General features: G+C 34.8%; 1 protein-coding gene and 3 long non-coding RNA genes across 5 annotated transcripts in view; 2 read left to right on the top strand and 2 right to left on the bottom strand.

Moving 5' to 3' along the window:
* Positions 1–23,733, top strand: part of LOC138183598 (uncharacterized) — a 198,845-nt gene that overhangs the window by 20,026 nt on the left and 155,086 nt on the right. The gene's annotated exons all lie outside the window — the stretch shown is intronic.
* The window catches only part of LOC138183592 (neurotrimin), a 361,055-nt gene that overhangs the window by 204,731 nt on the left and 132,591 nt on the right, over positions 1–23,733 (bottom strand). The gene's annotated exons all lie outside the window — the stretch shown is intronic.
* On the bottom strand, positions 3,933–7,140 carry LOC138183208 (uncharacterized). Its single transcript, XR_011174021.1, has 3 exons — positions 6,491–7,140; positions 5,635–6,411; positions 3,933–4,648 (listed from the first exon to the last, which is right to left on the bottom strand). It is a non-coding gene; the product is annotated as an uncharacterized LOC138183208 (long non-coding RNA).
* Positions 11,055–16,439, top strand: LOC138183337 (uncharacterized). The gene is made up of 3 exons (XR_011174040.1): positions 11,055–11,244; positions 15,705–15,815; positions 15,911–16,439. It is a non-coding gene; the product is annotated as an uncharacterized LOC138183337 (long non-coding RNA).

The raw sequence follows: 23,733 nt of genomic DNA, 5'->3' as shown, positions 1-23,733 counted from the left end.
TTAGCTGGTGATTGCAGATATTATATATTGTGTTTAATATTTATTAATACTCCTTGCAATGAATATTGAAATTTAGCAGTTTCTTTTACAATGAAATGAAACATTTCAGTGCTATCCCACTTGGAAATCAATTGAAATATAATAATCCCCTTTTGTAAAATATAGTTCAGAGAAATTTCACAGATTAAAATTACAACGCGAAAACATGTGATATTAATCGAAATAATTAAATATAATCTGAAATTAAAATTGCTTCCCGCTGTCTAAAAAAATGTTGCACAATCGCCTGTGCCAATTAATTTTAACCTGTGCTTTTATTTCTCCTGAGCGAACTGAAAACACATATCGGTACAGAAACAAATAAATATACACATGCAAACAAAAATAAAAATAATCAACAAATAAAATCTACAACTCGAAAGAAACAAAGGAAGGAAACATGTTTAATTGGCGAAAATCGTACGAAACAATTTTTTACAAATTTTTCTACAAATTTTCAATAAAAACTACAATGCCATTTTAGCTTTATTATTCAACTTCTCTTCTCTTGTAATAATTAAAAAAAGCAGAGTCAAAATTGAAAATCGGTCGACGTTTTCATATCGAGTTTTTCTTTCCATGGACTAATGGAATTTTTGGAAGAATAAAACTTCTTTGCGAATGAGGAGTTCTTTCTTCAAAACAATCTCGGACACAGCGAGTTAACCACGTCGATAAAGGGCAGTCCGATGCGAAATGAAGTTTGCAGCGAGCGTATTGTATGTATATCGGGACGATATATCTGGCATTTGCAAACATTACGGAAATATACGTAGTATGGTCCATCGATTGATCTTGTATGCTTTACGTAATCATTCCCCGGTTCAGAGGTTACAAGATACCAATGTCTAATAGGAAATCGTTTTATTGCGCATTCACGTGAAATATTGACAGAACTGCACGTGTACTATGCGTTCCATGCTCTTAAGTGTACACCAGGGAGATAATTTATTGCCACGTTAGACATTGTACTGTCAATGCGTATCTCTTGTAGCGCAATCGGATCGCCATTGCGTCAGCTTCGAGTATCTGCTGTATTATAGCGTTGCACACGTTACTTCCGGGATCGATTGTACATTTACGATCAAGTTTCGAATAAATAAATATTCATAAGTACAAGAATTATGATTTATTAGTTGGTAAATTTTGTCATTCCTTCGGTTTATAGGTATCACTGCTGTTTAACATTGTTTGGAAAATTTTTTATTTGAGTTCTCAATTCATGTTTGATTTTTATTATCTGATATTTTATTATCCTGTCTGAAGCATGTAGCATGAATATAGTGCAAATTTGAATACCAATCATTATTCGTTACTAAAAGTTTGATAATAAGCACGTTCGTGAATGGATTAGGGTATATCTTTTACGAATATCAGAAAGTAAGTTCCGTTATCATAGAAAATTTGTAGCTGGGTCGTTTGATATCAAATTGATCACTTTTCGACATCTACATTAGAAACTTCTTTTAAAATCGGAGTTTAAAAAGGAATTTATAGGACACTATTCTGCGTTCCGAACTTGTTTGACAAAAATCATGAATATCAATGTAATTTGGGACAGGTAAATATTTATCAGCTTGGTCGAACTTACGTGAGTCAAAGAATATTTTTATTGTAAACGTTTCGATATGAATATTTACAAGCTTCGAGAATTGTGAAAATAAATTGCGCCGTAATAACTATTTCATATAAACATTAATACACTGTATCATGATTAAATCTAGAAACTTTCAGAGCATGCGCGGTCGCGATATTAGAATCGTCGATAATTCCCATTAACGATAATTAAAATTTCTCTGTCGTTATACAGACTTGAAACACACGCAATCGTGAATCGTTAACTACGAAACTAACATAAATTAATACGGGCGTAGAACGATTTTACATAAAATTCTGTAATCCCAAGCGTAAAATTCCGTCGTGTATTTTCGAAACGTGCTTCGAATTTTCAAACGTTTCATATCAAGGTTTTGGGAATTTTCTCTTATAATAAACAGAAAACGCTGAAAAATATATTGTAGCATATTTCTAATTTATATAAAGTAACTAATTCACGAATTTCCGTAGCGTATCCTTTCTCTAATTTCACTTGTTATAACGAAAAAGAATCGGAAAGAATATTTTAACATATTTGTAATTAGGGAATCAATTTATATAAGAATTACGAAAATTGAAAAGTAAGAACCAAGTCGTTTCATCTTTTTTATAAACATTCGTTTAAGTTTCGAAATGAAAGATCGATCTTTAACGGTATGCTAAATATCATCGGACTGTTTCGAGCTATCTCCGAGTTTCTTTAACATGCATATATTCAACGGCGAAGAGTATAAAAGGAAATTAAAACATTCTTTGATCCGTCGGTCGCTAGAAGATGAAAATCGGTCAAACTTTTATGATCTCGCATTAATGAACAAAGTTCAACTGCAGATTAATCTTAGCAGTAATGAAAGTACAGCTGGCTAGCTAACTTCCGGAATAGCTGAACGAGAAGTGTAACTTTCCGCGCGATCCGCAAGAGCAGAAGAATTTTTATGTTTCACCGACGTTCCCCGGCTAATTGACCCTTTACTGTCAGATATCGGTCAAAACGAGATTCAGTTTCGAATTAACCTTTTAACATGTAACTAAATTAAAGGGGATGTTCCGTATAAACTACCCAAAACAATTAGAGGATCATATATTTCTATTAAACAGCTGTTGTTTGTCGTATAATTTCGTTAAATTAACAAAATTTTTTATGTATCTTTTTCATATTTACGATATCTATTTTGTAAAATATTTATATTATCCATTGAGGTCTGTTCTACTCTAGTCGAATATTATTATTGATACATATTATATGTACAATTATATGTACAATTGATTTTACAAAATTGCATAAAAAATATTATGTCCGCACAGCAATCATATAAGGGAGTAAATAGAAATAAATTCAACGAGCCGTTTAAAGCGATTCCAAAACAACCCAATTTAATATTCGAGCAAATTCTTTGATCCATTTGGTGCTGCACTTACGTGTGTACATTCGTTGTATACTCGGCAAAGACTAATCAAAAGCGACCGCAGCACCGGAAAAGTTAAATATTTAATGTTTCCAAACCACTTTGTGCTACATATTTCAAGGCTACAAATTCACACGAATGCAGAAGCTATTAAACTGTTTCAACGTTTTACCTGTACGCGTCTGCCACTTATTTTCTAGTAATTAAATAACGGTACATTTGTATTCGTAACATTCAAGATAATAATCATTCAGCTTTCTGAGCTACGTTGTTGACTTACTTTAAAAACAGTTAGTTTACTATAATATCCTCTTCCATCTCTATTTAATGCTCTTAAAAGATGAACGTTACTTTATATGAGATTACGAGGTAGTTCTTAACTGGTGGCACAATTCGGTACTATGCTAACTGGAAAATGAGGTATTAAACGGAAAAATTTTGTTTTGCATTTTATTTGCATTTTATGTTACATTTGTTTTACTTATTCTCGCATGTATAATAATTGCCTGTTGGTTGTTTACTCATACATATTCAATACGTAGGCAAGTTTAAGTATATTTGATAAATTTTCGAACTCGATTTTCTCAAAAAAAAGGGTCATTTCAAAAAACTTTATTCCATATTTTCGATGTATTTTTTCACGTAGAATCACTCCGTACCCAATCGTACTTACGACCTACCCTGTATATGTGCATGAAAATATTAGAACACAATTAGTAAATAGTGAACAGTTTTCTTTACTGCATTTCTCTCCTGAAAAACAGCATATAGAATTCGTTCACTTGCTCCACTAAACAAATACTTCACAACCAATTGTAGATCCTCAAATCGCTCCATGAGTACATAAAGGAGAGTGTTATTTTCAGGATAAACGAAATAAACCAGTCACAAGTGTTCACCAAGTCGAAATACAATGATCACCGTTCAAGGTGATCCCCAGAGTTCCTTATTCCTTTGACTCGTCCCGCGAAAAAATGAAAGCGAAATGACAGCCACCGGGAGACGCCGAAACTTTGAGAAAACATTCATTCTGGCAAGAACTGGAAGCTCATTTCCTGGTGGCGAGGTGCGCGGCGAAAGACGAGTAATTCGATTTTCGCTAAGTGGCAACCGAAAGCTCGGTCCCGTTGGGCTCGGAATAAGTCAAAGTCGGAGAAAAGCGTAATCCTGGTCGTTTTATTCATACCAATTCTCCAGCCTCTCTCCCACTCTCTTTGCTCTTTATCTTCGTGCTCACCGCACTTTACACGCTCTAATGTGGCCCAGCGAGACGTTAAAGAGCGGCACAAACGAGAAAACTTAGCAACTTCGTTAGTAACTGTGGCGTTGTTTAACCTCTCACATGCAACGCGTTGCGAAGAAAACGCTGTTCGAAACCGCGTTGCTGAATCCAGCCAGCCATCTTAACTGGCGTCACGAGAACGTTACGGTGGCGAACATTATGTCGCGGCGTAATGCGAGCCGCGGGATGCCTACACGACGATGTCGAGTTGTTACACGCCGTCGATGGTTCTGATTACATCGTAAAACTTGTCTCGTAAGAGCGCATTGATCATGAATCGCTCGTTCGTTCCTCGGGACACACATACAGCGTGAAGTAGAATTTCCTGTAAGGGTCAGGCATACATATGCATTAAAAATTGTTGATAGCTCGGTACTAGGTTGTAGAATTATTTAAATGACTCTTCTTTTATTAATCGAATCCTATTATCGACGATAGACGTCCATTAATTTTAGGATCCTTGCATGATTAAATTTGTGACTTCGAACGGTCTCTTTAGATGTGTAGTGGCACATGAGTCAACGGAAGATTCGAATCGGGAGAGACTCATATTGTTGTGGCTTGGAGTGCCAACGTTGGTTTGGTTTGCTAGGTTCAAAGGTAAACGAACTCCGGACAAAATATTATCGTCGTTATTTGTAATCGTCAACCGGAGCTACATTAGAACTTTTTATAATAACACCAGTCGATATAAATAGAGGAACGTGCTCTCTAGGACAATCAAGTTTAGCGAGTCATAAAGTTGAATAGCGAGCGTAGAGTTGAACAGTAACATTGAGCGACCAGCATACACTATCTCTGTGCTCGTATTTGAAGTGATTTTAATATACACCGACTATTACAATTTTATTTCTTTAATAAACCAACACGTATAATAATCCCCCTCAGACGTATGCAGAATTTGTGCACACTGCGAAATGTCTAACTTGTAAATGGCTGAGCTTGTAAATTGAACAAATTATTTTCTATTATAATTCAGTTTCGCGAAATAGTGCATAATCGATACAATGTTTATGAAAACCAAATTCTCGGTCTTACACATCTCACTTTCGTATCTATTAGAAACGTAATATAATTAAAACTACTTTATTTCATTAAAACATTCATACGTAATTCTTTGTAGACGATTGTATTCAAAATAAGGCAGACCATTATGAAATATATAAACTGAAACTATTCAAAATACATATATCGACGACATTAATTATTGCGAAATTGACAGCGGAAGAAAGCCACGCGACCGACTAAACAAACGATGACAATTACGAACTTTGTTCTACTTATTCAAAAAACAAACGTCACCTCTATTACCTTCTCTGGCAACTTTCACACGCTTGTAAAATCTCGTAGATCTATGTACTCCACATGCACCGTAGTTAACAAACTATTTCTCAGGTCTGATTGAATGAAACGTTTCCGAAATTTTCTGCCGGTCATCCGGTGGCATGCATCAAAACTCTTCATTATAAACTCCAAACGAATGAGAATTTCACGAATACTCGAATGTCGCACGTCACAAATCTATTCAACCGGTTTGTTCCTCCTGGAGCATCGTAGTTTCAAGTTTCGTCGCTTGTTATATTGGTGTTATGGAGTGATTTCATATAAGCGTCAGGCGTATACGTCTAACGCTATACATAGTAATCTTCTTAGGAATCTTCAATTGTATTGTATTTTTTGGGATATCACCGCGGTTATTTTTAATTCTAGATTTCTAATATTTATTTATATATCGTTGCTACACGAATTTCGATGATACAAAAAATATTTCATACATAATTTGAATGGTATCAATGGATCAATACTTTGCAAGAATATTATTTTTCCAAGATTGTTTTTCGTTCTCGTTGATACCATTCAAAATATAGATATTTATACGACTGTACGATCTAAATGTTATTTATTACGTTTAAAGATATCAAGTAATAAATTTTTTCATTAAAATCCAAAATGCTTTGAAACAGTGGTGAAACGGAAGTTCCCCATTAACCTTTCCATTCAGGAACAGTAACATGGTATTGCAATGTTTTTTGCTTGATTAATGCATGCATTGCACTAATAAGCTTCCAATATAGCCAGTATTTACCCCTAGAAATTGAAATCGATTTTCAAGAATTCCAGATCAGCACAGAATTGAATTAGCATTTTGATATTACACGCAAATTACCTATAGATGATTAAAATACTGTGTAATCCACGATGTTTAAACGAGTTTCAACGCATTGTATATGTTAATCACAAATTGCAGCGGCCGTGCGTTTCGTTCGAACGTTTCGTACGCCGCAACATACAAAACCAATTACACGTTTCAATGACCGAAGATGTCCGGCCGGTAAACGTTTCGAATTCAATCGAAACCTGTTTATAGTAGCTCGATCGAAAATTGGACGACAACGTAATACAACGATTGTTGTACAGAATAAATTTGCTTCGCACGAACCTACGTATCCGAGAAAACGAATTCGTTGTTCACTCGTATGTTTACGCGTTCTTACTGTTAGTGAATTTCGTAGGATCAAATAATATATATCTTATACAGATTAAGTGATATAATTGTATGTAGTTTAGGAAGGATAACACATTACTATAATTCAGGAATTGAAATAGTAAACGACATAAGTTCTAGAAACAAGGACTTTCGATAATAGCGTCTCTGTTAATCTTCCACTTGAATCAGGTATCTGTTTATCAAATATTCATTATATATTTGGATAATGAATTTGAAAACTTCATGAGAAATGGTTGATTAATTTCGTTCCTGAATAATTTTCTCGGATAATTGAGTCGATAAACTCATAATTGAGTCGTTCAGAAGACACGCTGATTAACTCCATAAATTTACGTATAGAGGAAGATAACGATTAGAAATACAAAATATTAATTACGTATATAACTGATGAATTTGAAAAACTAATAAAAACCAGAATTTGCCAATTTGGTGCCAGAGAGGTTCGTATAAAGACAAAGAATTTTAATACCTGTCAATAATAATTACTAATATAAAAGCAACTTATCGTCAATTAAGCTATCTACGATTTCTTCGGCTGCAAAATGGCTGAACATACAGATCGACCAGGAATTATTAATCAGGTAGCTTCTGTCGCAAGTTAAAGCTTTCCAATTAATTTCCAGTGGGTGGTAACACTAAAAGGGGAAAAGGGGGTGGAAGCAAAGCGTGTGTGCACCTTTGACAAATAAGTTAATAAGGACGAGTAATTAGGCGACGAACAGATTGAAGCTGTTCAAACGTTCTACATCTGTCATACGAGTACAGACGACTTCGTCTCTGTGCAACCGGATTTCCATGAATCTTCTACGTCCATTCGAGTCATTTCAACGAACAGACCTATTCCTATTCGGAAACATCGTGATCCTAACCACGAATTCGAAGCCGCCGTACTATTCTGACATGGCGCTTTAACGTCGCTTCTGAGCTACAAATTGACCTTCGGCCACGAGCCTGGAATAAACAACGCTTCAGCTTCGTGTCCGCGCGAGCGCAAATGTAAGCTAGACCACCAGACTTACTACGCGGTAACCAGAGTGTCGACGATGCGACGGAGCTTAAAGGGAAATAATTGCTTTTCCAAGCTGACGCTTCCGGAACTCGTGCTCCGAATGAATCAACTGGCAGATTTGCGAGCGGAATGCACACGTCACACCTGATTTCCCCTGTAATGCTCGGACCTCTTAGGAGCTCCGGGGGTTCTTCGCGATTTACCGCGGGAAGAACGGGTAACTTCAAACGAATTGCTCTCGCAGTTTCATCTACGTGCCTGTTCACGAGCGTTAAGAACATATTTTACGAACGCTGAAGTAACAACTTACTTTTCTCTACTTCCTCGTTTTATAAGTGATTTCTTCGGAGGAGGCGTGATAGCAATGCAATTGCCCGAATTCATTAGTTTCTCAACTGAAAGAGTAAACATTTAGGTATCTTTGACGACGAGTAAATCTATTCAAATTATTTCATATGAAAAATAATAATAGTTTCAATTACAGAAATCTATTATCTTTCGTTTTCCCTGAATTACTCTTTTGTCCTGAATGTCAATATTATCTTATAGCTTCATTAATCGACCATAGATCAATTAAGTCTATAGTGTACGACATAAAGTATGATCTGTAAGCTGTAGCCGCTTGTCGAAAGGACGCGACACAAAGCGATCGGCAGTTGCAACTACGTTACGAAAGGATATAGGTGTTCTATAGGTGTGATATAGGTGCAGAATATAGGACAAATGTTACAAGTCAAATAATTTAACGCAATAATCAGGAAAAAGAAGTGAACCCTGCTGCATTCTCTGACTCACTTTCAATCGTATTTTGCTATCGTTAACAAATTTCAATACACTTTGTTAAAAGTAAGGAAGTGTCTGAATCCTTTTGAATGGTAGTGTACACTGAATCTAAATTAAATCGCTACTTCAGCAATTCTTGAGGTATATACAATATGAAAGAAAATGGATGCATAGGGACAAAAGCTGAGAAAAATTGCAATTACAAATCTATACTTATCAATAGCAGTGATCGTGTCGAGCTGAAGATATATCGTAAGAGGATTACGCGTCGTAGTTACAATTAAACCGACACGAAAATCCGCAAATGTAGCGATAATGTATTCACAATGTTGACGGAGTAGCCGCAATTGCATAGAATCAAATGACCGCCAGCGTCCACCAGAGATACGAAGCGCTTATGAATATGTAATAAGTGTATCTGTAATTATAGTTGGTCTTAGAATTAACAAAACACGGAAATTCTGTAGATTGTGTTTCACGCGGTTCTTCCACTACTACGCTCCATTTTCACCTGTTAATCGTATTGGTATTTAATGAAAGATTTCTAGAATCATAGAATTAAGAACTAATGAAAACGAATCAACGTTAATACAATTATACGTATCTAGAATAAAACACCAATTAATATGATTGTGATTTTTTGATAATGCATAATGTGTAAAATAATCTCTTATGAAGATTCCAATTATCTGACGATAAATGTGACGTAATTCATCCTGAATAAAAATAAACTTCTTTATGAGAAGAAGGAGGACATTTCATTTCCGACATAGGAAGATTGTTATGTTCAAGAGATTGGCAATCTGAGTGGCGAATTTTCATATCTGGGCGACGCTTTTGTTTAAACAAACAGAAAGAGATTTCATGTTTTAATAGAATCTCTGACATAAATAGAAACGGAAGATCACATAAACGAAAAACAGTTATTTCATCTTTTCCTCGTACTTAAAATTTATACACAATATATGAAAAGTTAAATTAAGTTTTCGTATAGACAGAGATCCTATATAAGAGCGAAATAATCGTCTAGCCAAATCGTTGCAAATCGTTACCACTTACTTTTTGCAACACCGAGAATCTACAATATCGCATGCGTAGCTGATTCTCGCTCTTTGCGAGATACGAACTTGTTAACGTTGTTTCAAGTAGTGTACAAGTTCCTTTCCTCGAAAAAAAAAAGAGAGAGAAACAAGATTATCGTGATTTCCCGAGACGAGGGTGAACGCCTTGCTATGTGAAGACTGGATGGGTGTGGTCGGGTTCATTTTCCTTTTATTCAGTTCACCGTCGGTAGCTTGGAAATCTCCAACGTAAAAGGCTCGTAGCTTGGCGAGAAACAACCCGAAACAATACTACCGGAAACAATGGTCATGCTGTTGACGTCATACCGATACCTTGCTGACACGACAAGCTAGAAATTCCTTGTTCGAATTTTTGCTAAGGGTGAAAACGTCTTAGAAACGGGATGAACTATGGAAACTAATCGCAAAAGCACATTTTATTCACGACAATCGCTGGTTATTACAGAGTTTCTAGATTAAAATATATTTCATTTAGATTTGATCAAGTTAAAAATTAAATAACAAGAAAAATAAATCAGTAGATGAAAAGAAAAATTCTATGAAATGTGAAACGTCGTTCGCTCATACATTTAATACAATTATGTATAAATATTAATAACACATTAAGATTTTATTAGTTATAAATTATTATTAACGTCATTAATTTATTTTTATATTTTCGGGGCATTGTATACTTCCAGGTGTCGTTTCCAAGAGTTTCCAAAACATCCCAAAGAAAATTTACTGCTAGTAAAGCAGGCGAATAAAACTAAACTTCAAAAGAAAGATTGTTACTTTCTAAAAGTGAATTAATTGTAACGGTACATGAGTCAACGGAAGATTTGAATCGGGAGAGACTCATGTTATTATGCCTTGGAACACCAACGTTGTTTTGGTTTGCTGAGTTCAAAGGTAAACGAACTCCGGACAAAACATTATCGCTGTTATTTGTGATCATCAACAGGAGTTACATTTGAACTTTTTATAATAACACCTATCGAAATAAATAGACGAACGTGATCTCTAGGATAGTCATATAGTCGAATAGTTAGTCGAATAGCGAACAGTTAGAGAGTTGAACAGTCGCATTGAGCGAGCGACGATTGCTACCGGTATACACTATCTTTATACTTGTACTTAAAGTGATTTTAATATAATTGACTATCACAATTTTATCACTCGTCTCTTTATTAAACAAACCAACACGTTTAATATCCACCTTATAATGTAACAAAATGGATTAATAAATGAATGACATTACATCAATACGAGCAGTTGAATTCTAATAACTAGAACTTGAACAAACGTAGAACATATTTTAATTAGCTTAACCTGCATCGAAGATAATTATCTTCCATATGGTCAAGGCTGCCTTCGTTGAAAGTCCTGTATACATCGATGTTTACCTCGTTTTAAACTTAAATGCGTACAGCAAGGTAACTTGAACGCGGTTCGCCTTGGTCTCTTTAAGTATTCCATGTTGCAGCCTGATTTCATTGGCGATCGTAGCGAGCTTAACGTGAACTGGCCTTGTGAGATCGATGTACAACTTTAATGAGGTGAGAAAGATGGCGTCTTGGTTTAAAACAGTATTAAGACAATTTTACGCATTGCAAGAACGTAACTTACACAAACATAGATTTCATTGATTTTTATAAAATAGAGGGTAATGAATGTTGGTACAAAGCCAAAAAAATTAAATTGTTCATACGCTTAAACAAACGAATTTGTTGTTCCGGAAATAATAGAAAATGGTTTGAAAGGACAAAATATTTATTCTTTCTTTCCAAATGCTAGTGAATACGTGTTTGTCTAATTTTTGTGTGGCAAATACTTAAATGTAGCAAATAGTAATAATCGGAACTTAAAAGAATTTGTTAGTTTGAAACTAAAATAAGAAGTGACGTAGTTACGTAGAAATAAGGAAACTAAAGTTAAGAGTAAATGTCTTTAAATGTCGTTTCCATACACACATGGATTGAAATTGAATATTCGAATCAATACGCAGAATATAAGTTAAATATAACGTTTTAAAAGCACAAATACAAATCAATCATTCAGCTATTTTCCACCAAACTAATATAAATTGATATTTAGACGTTTTATAATGTCAAAATTACATGCATATTTGACATAATGAAATACGATTAGTTCTTTCTGAATTATACTATCACAGACAAATATATGTAGAACAATAATAATTTTGCGAACCTCATAGCGCCTGGATAGGAGCCACCGTATAGAGCGTCCACAAAGTTATGCATAAATAATGATGAAAGTAATCAGCCGTCAAGTACTTCACGCGACACTTGTGCTAAGACATTCTGCACAAAAGGCTTCGTTCCTGAGGTGGCAGCTCGTGCGGACCATCGAACAGAGTTATCGAGTCGAAAGCAAGCGAGCCTCTATCCCTTCGTAATCCCAGTTGTTCGAGCTATTATCCCAGAAAAGCCAGTCAAATATCTGATTAGAAAAACCGAACATACATTATTTCCCCTTCGAGGATCGCTTTCATTGCAAAAAAATTACGTTATGTAATTACGTTTAGAAAGCAACATCCTTCGATTCTCGTATAAAGGAATATCTTCTCGACCTCTTTCGGAATCTTGCTATACTATTGTGAAACTGACAACGATAAAAATCTTCAGAAGGGAGAAAAGAAGCTTGAAATAATTTTTATGTCGACTAGGTCGAGCAACAGACATTCTCTTTAAATAGGAGAAATAGAATACGATGTAATTGCAAATAAAGATAATTTGTTAGGTTCAGGAATGTATGGCTTTAAAGAATAGCTGATAGATTGACGAGGTTTTGTGGAGGCTGAGGGTATAATTATTAAAACGAGCGATATTTAAACACATTCAATGCGGAAGATATGGAGGTAGGCGTCCACATTGGCATTTCCAATTTCCTTACGAATAACGCGTGGGTAAATGTTAAAGAAAAATCGATTTCCTCCACCCCTTCGGAAGGGACCCCTTCGATTTTGTGTTCTGTATTGAACGTATTAATACGGTATCTTGAATACTGTAATTTTATGACGAACAATATTTTGATGGTGATTACATTAAAGGGTAAATTATTATTATCAAATTTTGGCTGTATAATACACTGTATTACATTTTAGTTTCAATAAGCTAATGATTCATTAGCCCCTGTTACTTTAATGTAGGTAATAATAGATATTTTGAATCAATTTGAAATATTTCTATGTTGAATAAATTACGTTAGATAAATAACTAAGAAGTACAGGATAAATATCTAAAAAAGATATGAAAAATAAAGTTTCAGAGTTTTCGCTTTTGCAGTTACTGGAAATATACACGTTCTTTTGACAAAACTAATATTGATTTTTGTTCAGATAGAAAAACTATTATTTTTATTATACTATTTTAATTGTAATACCATAGTACAATTTTTATTCTATTCTACGCGTTAAAAGCTCGTGTTTTTAGAATTAAATAAGTTTTTATTACGAGAATCTTTGAAATTACTTCTTCTTAGTCTTCTCAGGATATTTGCAATGAATAAGTTGAGTTTTATATATTACGAAAAGAAAACGTGTATAAAACATTCTGAAACATTCAATTTATTAAATATAAATTATATTGGAATGAGAAAACATCGCTATTTTAACATTACAACTCCTCGCAATTGAAAATCGTATAAACCATTTCGATGTACTTTTATCATCCGTATCATTCAATCTTAGTATTTCCACATTGCTTTTTATTGAATTTCAGAGTTCAGATATTGGCTTCCTTTTGAAGCATCGATAGAACAAATGTAACGCTCCCTTTTACAGGATACAACTTTATCGGAGAAAAACGTTCGCGTAAGAGCACGTTCCTATAACAGATTACTCTGAAAAGTGTAAAGTAAAAGTAATCCGGTTATTTTAACGTAGTGATAACTCATAACATTCATACATACCACTATCCATAATTATTAGGACACGTAGTCGTTACATTTCCTGAAGAATTCGAAAAAATTCTACTTTATTACGAATTTTCTATTATAATAAAGAAATAATAGATTCACAATAGATTCACAATAGAATAATTATAAAATGAAAACAACGTCTAGCATTCAATTTATATTAAATATTATATACTTTGTATACGTATGGTTAGTAATGCACGTTACTGTCTATAATTCACTGGGGACTTATAGTACTGTACCTAAGATAGGCATAAGTAAACATTGCAATTACCAAATGAACTTGACTAAATATTACTAAACCATTCGATACAAAGTTATAGTATATTCCAAGCATTTTATTATAAACTAATCTTGTTGTTAAGTCATATGCTTAAAATTAGAAAGTGAACGATTACTTATGAACAGAGCGCAATGTTAAAAAAGTAGGAAAATTCTAAAACTTTTACGTTATACCCTGTAAAATCAATTTGTATCGTTCCGAGCTCTGTACCGTCGTAATTAAAACAGTATCGAAACGATAAGAATGGAAACCATGGAGAAACCGTGAGCGAAACACGAGATCTATCGGTCTAGCTAGTGTTAGCAGATATCGATATTCCTGAGAGTCCTGATCGAGAACTTCCACGTCGTCGTAAGACGGAGGCACAGTCTCCGGTAAGTTAAATGAAAACAAAATAAATGCAGAGGCGGAGGTTCCGGGGGCCGATAATGGGATTTTTCAGCGGTTTATTCCCGCCGGCGTTCTCTCAGCTTGTTGTAATTGATAAATGGAGATCTAAAAAGGGAAAGAATGAAAAAGATAGAGAAGGATAGAAATAAAGAAAGGAAGAGTAAGAGGGGAAGAGAGAGAGAGAGAGAGAAAGAGAGAGAGAGAAAGAGAGAGAGGGTGAATAGGATGAAAAGAACGTACGAACGAGCCAGGGTGAAAGAGAACAGAGAGAACTGCAGTTTCACTGCATACCGGAAGACGAAGGCGCGGCCGTTCTTGAAGCGTTTCATGGCAAACCAAATATTCGCGGTATGCTCCGGCGTTGCAGGCCGGAATTTCCAACATGAAGTCGTTATACTGCGAGACCACTTATAATTAATTGCTTTAGTTTATAATCGCCTTGCGGCCATTGTGACGCAGTCGTCCGAATAACGAGGATACCCGTATCCTCCGCGTCGAGTACCCGAACCTCTGCTAATCCTATCCTTTTTATTTCGCGTCAACCAACCGCCTCGTGTTTTATATTACGCTGTCCCCCGTTTGAAATATCACCGGCGCACGAACAACCAAGAATGGAAAACACGAGTATCCTAGATGATTGTTGCCGTGGCACTCTCTAACTCGCTTGTCTTGAAACGCTGACTCCAACTGCGACGAAAATGTTTAGACGGTCGAGTGTTGCGGATATTCTCTGCATCGCGCGTGCCTGACGTTTTTAATCAATTTTATTTTTGTGCAATATTACGAAGCTTTCTGTTAAGGATCATGACGTGCATACTAAAAATAAATGACGTTGATGAGGGGAAATTTTCGTATTTAAGGAAGAAGCGAGAATTATTTCTGGTTTCTCGTTGTTTATTTACCGTGACGATTAAAAGTGGAAGTTTAATACGGTGGTTATGACTATAAGTTTATGGGAAAGAATTTATACGTTTCTTGCTTCACTGTCGATTTAGTATGATAATTAAGACTGTGGATTCAATATGCTGCTGCAGATTTTTGAAAAAGAATCGATCTGTTTCTTGTTTCATTATCGATTTAGTATTATAAATATAAGAAAAGCGCTGCCTTATCACAAAATTATTTATAAACGCTCCGTGCTTTAAAATTGAAAGTTTGTACAAAATAATTAGTCCTGAATTTATTTATTTAACTATGGCCATCTTTTGTAGACACGAAAAGAAGAGAAGGTCATTTTTCTTAATAGAGTAAGAATTTTAAACTTCGAATATCTTTCAAACTTTACATCTTCTTAAAAATGTGCAACATCTTGTACAATCTCTGGAATTTTAAGACTTTAAAGTCTTCCCAGATTTTTAACTTGCCAAGTAAACAACGAAATGTGCAGTAAATTAACCATATTCGTAGGTTGTTAACAACAGATGAACTGTAAATTATGCACACAAGACGAGTAATCAAAGTAAAATGATCAATAGAAAGATTTATAAGAGTATAATCTCCATTTCAAATCGTTTGCGAGTAAATATATTTTATCTTTCACTTAATTTATTAAAAAATTAGATAACTATTCAATATTATGATAATATAATTATTCACAATTTTGTTAATGCCAGAGAGTAATTATCATGCGTTCCACATTTATAATTTATCCGAAGGCAAAAAGAGACGAAACGGATTAAACCAACGTTAAGAAGATTATATTCGCGTATGTAATTTTTAAAGCGCAACGTCAATTGTATAATAAAATACACAAATTGTATAACACAACGAATCTGTAGTGTGTCAGAACAAAGGTAAAGTGAATGGACAGATTATTAAGGATTAAATCTTTTAAAACGTATACCGTATAGATGTTCTTCTTTTTCATTTTTACGCAGTTTACAGATGCTTGAAATTAAATAATCAAAACTTAAACGGTACTACTTAAAATTAAATGCAACCTAAAATTAATTGCAACATCGGCATGAAATAAGAAATTCAGTGCAAAGTGTCCATTTCGAAATTATAACTGAGATATTGATCAATACTGACGAATATAGAAAACTATTTAAATAAATATTAGAAAACGTGAAATATTATTTTATTTCAATTCAATCTCATAATAAATACTTTTTTTCTCACAGACTATATGAACGAAACCTATAAATAGGACCTATAATAAAACTTTAATCTATTACAACGTAGCATAAATATGTTTCTTAAGAAAAATATCTTGGAAGAAAACTGAAGTAACATAATAGGAAGCCATTTTTTATGTAGCGAATGCCAATTTTCGTGACTCATTTAGAAATTAAATGATCGTATCGCGTGTTTACTATTAACTTATACGTGACTATTGTTAATGGAACGATGATAAATAAATATCTTTTATTTTATCGCATGACAATTGAGCGGAACGTGACAAAACGCAATAATTCGCAGACTTCATTAATGCTCGTATGCCGTGGCCGATCGTATATTTTGGTTTTCATACCAATTACGAGGGTGTAGTGCATTTAATGCTAATTTCGCATATTTCCCACGACAATTTAATCAGAAATACGCCGGACGTTGCTGTACGCGCAACGCCACCGTGATAATTGAGATTTATCGACGACACTTTTAATCAAACGCCAAACATTCAATGCAAACACGTCGTAACTGTCCATGTTTTTACGCTGTCCGTTGTAAAGTATAAAGTGATTACTTCACAAGCTGTAGTTTTGTAAAACTGATGTGTTAAAAAAAATGTTTAATGTCCATTATCTTTATTATGACGAAGAAATTTTTTAATGTTGAAAGAAGCAGACTTGTATACTGTTTGAACAAAATATTTAAAAAATGACTATTCGTACAATATATCATCCTCTTTTTATTGAAGCAAGTTGAATTTTTATGAAGAAGTATATTGTATAAATGTAGTGTATTGTATATTATACATTATCACAAACAAATTACAATCCCGATTACAATAACAATTACAATTACAATTGCCATGACAAATACGATTGCAATTACGATTGCAATTACAATTACAATTACGATTATAATCACTATCTTGTTTAACCAGTGTTATATTGAAACAATTATACGTTTTGTTTGAATAAGCAATATTATTATTTATCTATAAAACGAATTAACTTTTTATCAACTTTGAAATCATTTAATCGATCGGTTTAATAGAAGAAGAGAAAACAGGAAAAGGAGAGGAATAAGAAGAAAATTATTCTTTATCGCCAATCTCTTCACGTTGCAAAAGGACCTTTGACATTCAACTTTCCCTTTACTGAAAGCTGCATATGCGTGCATATTCCATTTTCATGAATAGGAACGCGTAATTGGATGGTCTGCGTTCTTATTAAACCCCTATAAACGATAGCCCCGGAAATCGTGTGTTGGAATTTAAGTTCTGTTTGACTGTAAACAGCTAGCATGTCTATACGTGTCTTCCATCGATTAGACGCAACCGCGGTTGTTTGAGTTCACAGATTGCGCCTCCGGGGTATTAAGCGGTGTTATCGCAAATTGCTCTCAGACATACACGTATCTACACGTATAGAAATATAGAAATATTCGAGACATCGTGTCGGCTTCGATGAACGTTATAATCCTGAACGATTTTCCACTGGACGTAAATTCATCTTGCAAAAGAGACAATAACTAAACCACTGTTTTTCTTATTGTAACATGAAAGCAGTATACAGAATATACCGTTTCAATATCATTAAAATTGTTGACGATATACAGGTATATACATATACAATAGATAATTGTCTGTTTAAATAATTTTTTTACAATTGTACAACTTTTATATATTGTACATTTTCAGATTGGTTTCAAATATTACTAACATAATTGTGATAATCGGATCTCAGTATAGTGCTAACGAAATTTCTAAATGTTCCATATGACATACACAATATACACGTAACAGTTTTTTATGACAAGTGACCAAATAATTTCACAAACTGCTATAAATTAATGTGTCACGTGAATTCAAGGCTTTCAAGGAATTATTTACTCGATATAATGTGTTTGTGGACGTATATGTGTAGGTATTGACGTTATGGAGAGTTAAAATTTGATAATTCGATTAACTGTTTCGTAGAATAAAAATGTAATTTTATTTTATTATCTTATCAAAGAGTAGGAAGATCTTTTTTACATTATAAAGTCAATTTATATATTGTTTGACTAGTTTTTGTCGCGTTACTTTCAATTAAATAGTGAAATATAAATTACGTTACTGAAACTCCTTTATTAAAGATTACAGAATAGTTTAGAAACTGGAAAATTGTATATTTTATTAATTATGATGGGTGTTACTGAAAATAAATCAAGTAGACGGATATTATGTATTAAATAACCGTGATGGATTGGAGCTGATAAATTACAGCTGTTTGGAATGTTTAATTGCATCGACATCGCTGTATCTATCACACTGAAGACCGTTTCGCATTTAGGTTTGCAACTGAACTGTAATTTCGTCGAAAATTAATTTCATTAGCTCCGATTTCAGATTTTGGATAATTAATACAAACGTTTACTGAGTACAGGTATTAGCCACTTGTTAACTTAATGAAAATTTTCAATTTCCAATTTAATGGTGTAACTTACATCCTGCCTTGGTATTACTAATTTTTAAAAATAAATCTTTATTTACACTAGATGGAAATTTTGAAGATATGTTAATTCTGACTTACATAGGAAGACGTTTTACATTTATTATTTTAAGCTGCATTCATGCTTTATTACTCTTCCAAACTACATACACAAATCTATTCAACAAAAACAGCTGACTAAAACACACTTAAGTGAAACCGATTCGTATTTATTAATTCTCAATTTTGTAATCATTAAAGACCTTGCTATCTCTATATACTTCGTCAGATTAGTTTCAATTCGTTCCAATATAATCACAATAGTCGTGTCTCGTTATAGTGCGAATGAAATTTCAAAATGTTTCGAATGAGTGCCCTTGTGAGCAGCTGTGCGCAGTAATAATTATTATTTTATCGAGTACTGCCGTGAAAAGATTTTTTAACGAGACACAGTGAACAATATAAGCGAAAAAGGAGTGTTGGAAAGGATAGAAAATAGAAATTTTCCGATGCACGTGTACGGACGATAGTAGAATCGCAATAGTCACTATCCCTTCTTCGTTCACCCCTCTGTCGAAGGATTGCCAGTAATATACAGGCGTAATAAGCCTGAGGATGATATCACTTTTATGACGCCTATATGTATCGATCGTTCGTCCTGGATACTCGATGGCTCCGATAAGCCGACTTTTGCCATCGCCATACGCACTTTATGCGTCGAATGAAACATTTTCGTCCACGGTGCGGCTCGTTATGCGGGTTTACGTCAGGAGTATTAATTTTATTGGACTTCCAGTTCGTGGCTCGTTTGCCGGACCATTCACAGTATCGTTTCCAACAAGGAACCTTTTGATTGTCTATAATCGTACGTCGATACTTTGTGTCTAAAAATAATCTTTTCCTTTTCTTCTTTTTGTCTCACCCTTTAAAACGTACGACTTTATTTCTCCTACATTTTGTCATGGACCGTAAAGCTGATTTTCTAAATACTCTCTTCTTTAGTTAAGAATAGTGCTTGACCAAGGGATTAGCGACCATGTTTGGCGATATACGAGATTGCTTAAAGTTTACTGCGTCCGCTTTGTAATATATTCGTTTAATTTTTTGAATAAAACTTTTGTACGAAATATTCTGAAAAAGTTCTTGGTAAAAGATATAAATCCAAAATATATAGATTCTATATTTTTATCACAAGTGAAGTTCTGAATTTTCACTGATATCATTAGGTAATTCGAAAAATACTTAGTGTTTTTGGCTAGTCAATTTATCTGTAACTTTCATAGAAACAAGTCTATATCGAGAATAATATTTGTAATTGAAAGTTTTAATTTATACTATAGGCCAAAGAACACAACGTCAATAATAACAGATGTGTTTTATTGACAGATGGTGTTATTAAAAACAATTGTCAAATGTTACCTTTGTATTCCGTATTTGCTTGTGCGCAGTAATAAACAGTGCGGCGTTCTTTCACAAATGCAGTTAACTCATAAAATAGCTATACGTCAATTGCCCCGAGCAAAATCAAAGTTTCGCTACGTGAAAGTAATATACAGGTATGTGCCCCGCATTCTAGTTCCTCGGATCCAAAGAACACAACAACAATATTTTATTTTCCGAGTAAAAAGAAGGACATAGCTTTCCAACAATTTAAGCGTCACAAAGTTATTGGTTTACTGGATATTCTCTAGGGATAGAAATGTATACAGGGTAGTTCTAGAAAAGTATAAAGTAAATTTATTGAACGGTTTCTTTAGACATTTCTCTATTATATTATTTATAGTAGTTCGATATGTTGAGAAAATACGTGACGTGTACGTAATACTACTAAATGGTTCTGTGACTTCATTAGGATAGGCTAATATTCATTCTCCGATTTCGTATGTAGCGGTACATGAGTCAACGGAACTACTGTAAACGAACTCCGGACAAAACATTATCGCTGTTATTTGTATTCGTCAACCGAAGTTACATTTGAACTTTTTGTAATACCACCGGTCGATACAAATAGATGAACGTACTCTCTTGGACAATCACTATAGCGAGTTATACAGTCGAATAGCGAGCGTAGAGTTGAATAGTAGCATTGAGCGAGCGACGATTACAACCGGCATACACTATCTCTGTACTCGTACTTAAAGTGATTTTAATATAATTGACTATTACAATTTTAACATTCGTCTCTTTAATATACCAACACGTATAATAAACCATCTCACAGAGGCCTATTATGCATAATGCAATTTTCGTGTTAACCAAAAAATTGTATAATATTATATTTTTTAATTTTCTGTCCTTACTCTCAATTGTATTCAATTCGGATGACAGGAATCATACTCATTAAACAAAAAGTTTATATTTATCTTTTTGTCAATATTTAACAAGATGAAATCGTATTGAAAACAAAGAAACCGTTTTAATATGATGAAAACCAATATTCTTCCAATTGTCACAATTTTTCCAGCAAGAAGATATTGATTCGATTGTTCAAAAAAATTAGTAGAACGTTATCATAATAGATGTCCTCGTATTATTGTACAACGTGAATATCGTGGGTTTTCAAGAACGTAGTTAATCAAGAAAAATCATATGCAGAGCGAACGGGCCAGGTGTCGACGACGTCGCAGCATTACTCGAGAACTAATTGCCCTCGTATTATCTTCATCCCCTACCCGTTCAGCCTCGTAATCAACCAGCCGCAAGACCTGTCTATCACAGTCCTCCAGGTGGCAGTGTTGTAATTTGCAAGCCGATATCGCAACAACACCGTGTTTACCGTTACATCTGTCAGGCTAATGGACCCAGATTAAGGCTTAGCCCGTTATCGTTGCCCCTGAAGCGTATCAATGTCTTTCTAGCCAGCGTTGTCGCGGTTACCCTCCTCTCGTCCACGTGAAATCCTGACTGACCTGTTAATTGTAAGCCCGCGAGCCAACACCGATAATGGTGCTGTTTCTAGCACGAGCACTGTTAATACGTTCCTTGGTACTCTATCAACGATGCATAGTGCTCGTCGCTAATTTTCATTTGGCAAGAAATCGGTTAGGTGTTATTTGACATACACTGGCTTTCGGGACAATTGAAACGAATGAGAAATAGGAACACGAGGGTGGAAAGTAACAGGAAGTTGGATTTCGAATATAAAATTGTACATTCGGAAATAGAAATGAGCAGATAGATAGTGAAGGTAGGTATCAATGAAGTTTAATCGAACTAGTATTGGTGATATATACCTAAGTTTTATTTATTAAATATTCTTACAGTATGCAGATTATTTAGTAAGTAATAATTGAAATTAATATTTATTTTTATATAAACGAGCCATATTTAACGAAACTTCATTCATATCCATTTCCACTATCTGTCCACTTATTTTCACCCCGAACTATACAATTCGTTATGTGGAAATAAAAATCGTATTATCCATCTTCAATCGTATTTAGCATAAAATTTACATTCGTCCCCACCAAAGAAATTTGATTTTCAATTTTGTCTGACTTACATCGTTTGCTATATTAATTCCTGAATCATTACATCGTTATACATTAAATATTCCAAGGGGTGAGAAAAAGAACATTAGAGGTAACACACGCAGTAACAGAACACGTTATCGCAACATGAATAGTCAGTGGCGTGCCATTGGCGCGCCATTAAAAGTTTCCATCATTTCAGGTTCATATTACCATTGTTTCGGGTTTAATGCGAAATTGGGGCGAGAAAGCGTTAGATTTCGTCGCATTTGTTCGCATATATTATGTTTCGTGTTCCGGGGAAAACGACGACGTACTTTCCAGGGAACAGACAGCCTCGAATTTTGAACGGGGTATTAAAGCGAAACGATTTCGCGGCTGGACGACAAAATGCAGAACGCCAGTCTACGTACATGTGTGCGTACGTGTGCATGCCGTAATACTGGTTTTCACCAACAGAAAGAGAAAGGTAGAGAGAAAGAGAGAAAGAGAAAGAGAGAGTGCAGAACAGAGGCCCACGCGGGAAAAGTTTCACCGTGAAAATTCCACGCATTTTCCAGGACGACCGGTTGAACGCGGTGTTGAACGAGCCTCGACTTTTTTAGTGCTTGTTTAGCTCGCGCGAATGACCCTTTTGAAGTTAATGCCCCATGAGCGCACACGGCCATATACTAAACTCGTACGACTGTTGCCAGTTGAAAAATTCATCGATCACGAGCAGTGGTGAGAGCGAGAGAGAGAGAGAGAGAGAGAGAGAGAGAGATAGAGAGAGCAAAGTTGAACGAGGACGAAGACGAGGCCAAAGCGAACTTCGAACTTTTACCGTGTTTCCGCTCACGACACCCTTCCGCCCCGTTATTTCACGCAAAATAAAAGTTAATCCGCCGCTCGTGCAGCTTCATTTACGCGACACTGTAATGGCCCACTTCCACACACGACGAGAAATTCGTCGTGACGAGTACGAATGCCGGAGAAAGGGAGAGACGGATATTCGGTTCTTGTCTATAGCGATTTCCAATTCCACGCACGATACCTCGTTGTTCGTTACCGCGTGTACGCTTCTCCTCTATAATTTTGTTTCTATGTATTCGCGACATTAAATCTAACCGTCGTTGCCAAATAGCTGGCTCGGTTATTTCCGTGACTGATGTCGCAAGGGTAACGATAGGGGGCGAGGATTGAAACGCGCCCTGCGTAAATGATAGAGGTGTCTGGAAAATTGAGAGTTGTTTTGGTTATGGTTTTGTTGATTGCAATTTGACAATTATATCGTATCTTTGTTCCTTTTCAGTGATCAAATCTGTGAGTCAACTTGAGCGATCAAATGATCGCAGAAGGATTGTAATTGTTAGGAATTTTGGAGTTAGGTATTATTATGCGATGATA

Source organism: Bombus flavifrons, chromosome 9 (genome assembly GCF_040668555.2).
Source record: "Bombus flavifrons isolate JBK064 chromosome 9, iyBomFlav1_principal, whole genome shotgun sequence".
NCBI lineage: Eukaryota > Metazoa > Arthropoda > Insecta > Hymenoptera > Apidae > Bombus > Bombus flavifrons.
This window is presented reverse-complemented; position numbering and strand designations above follow the sequence as displayed.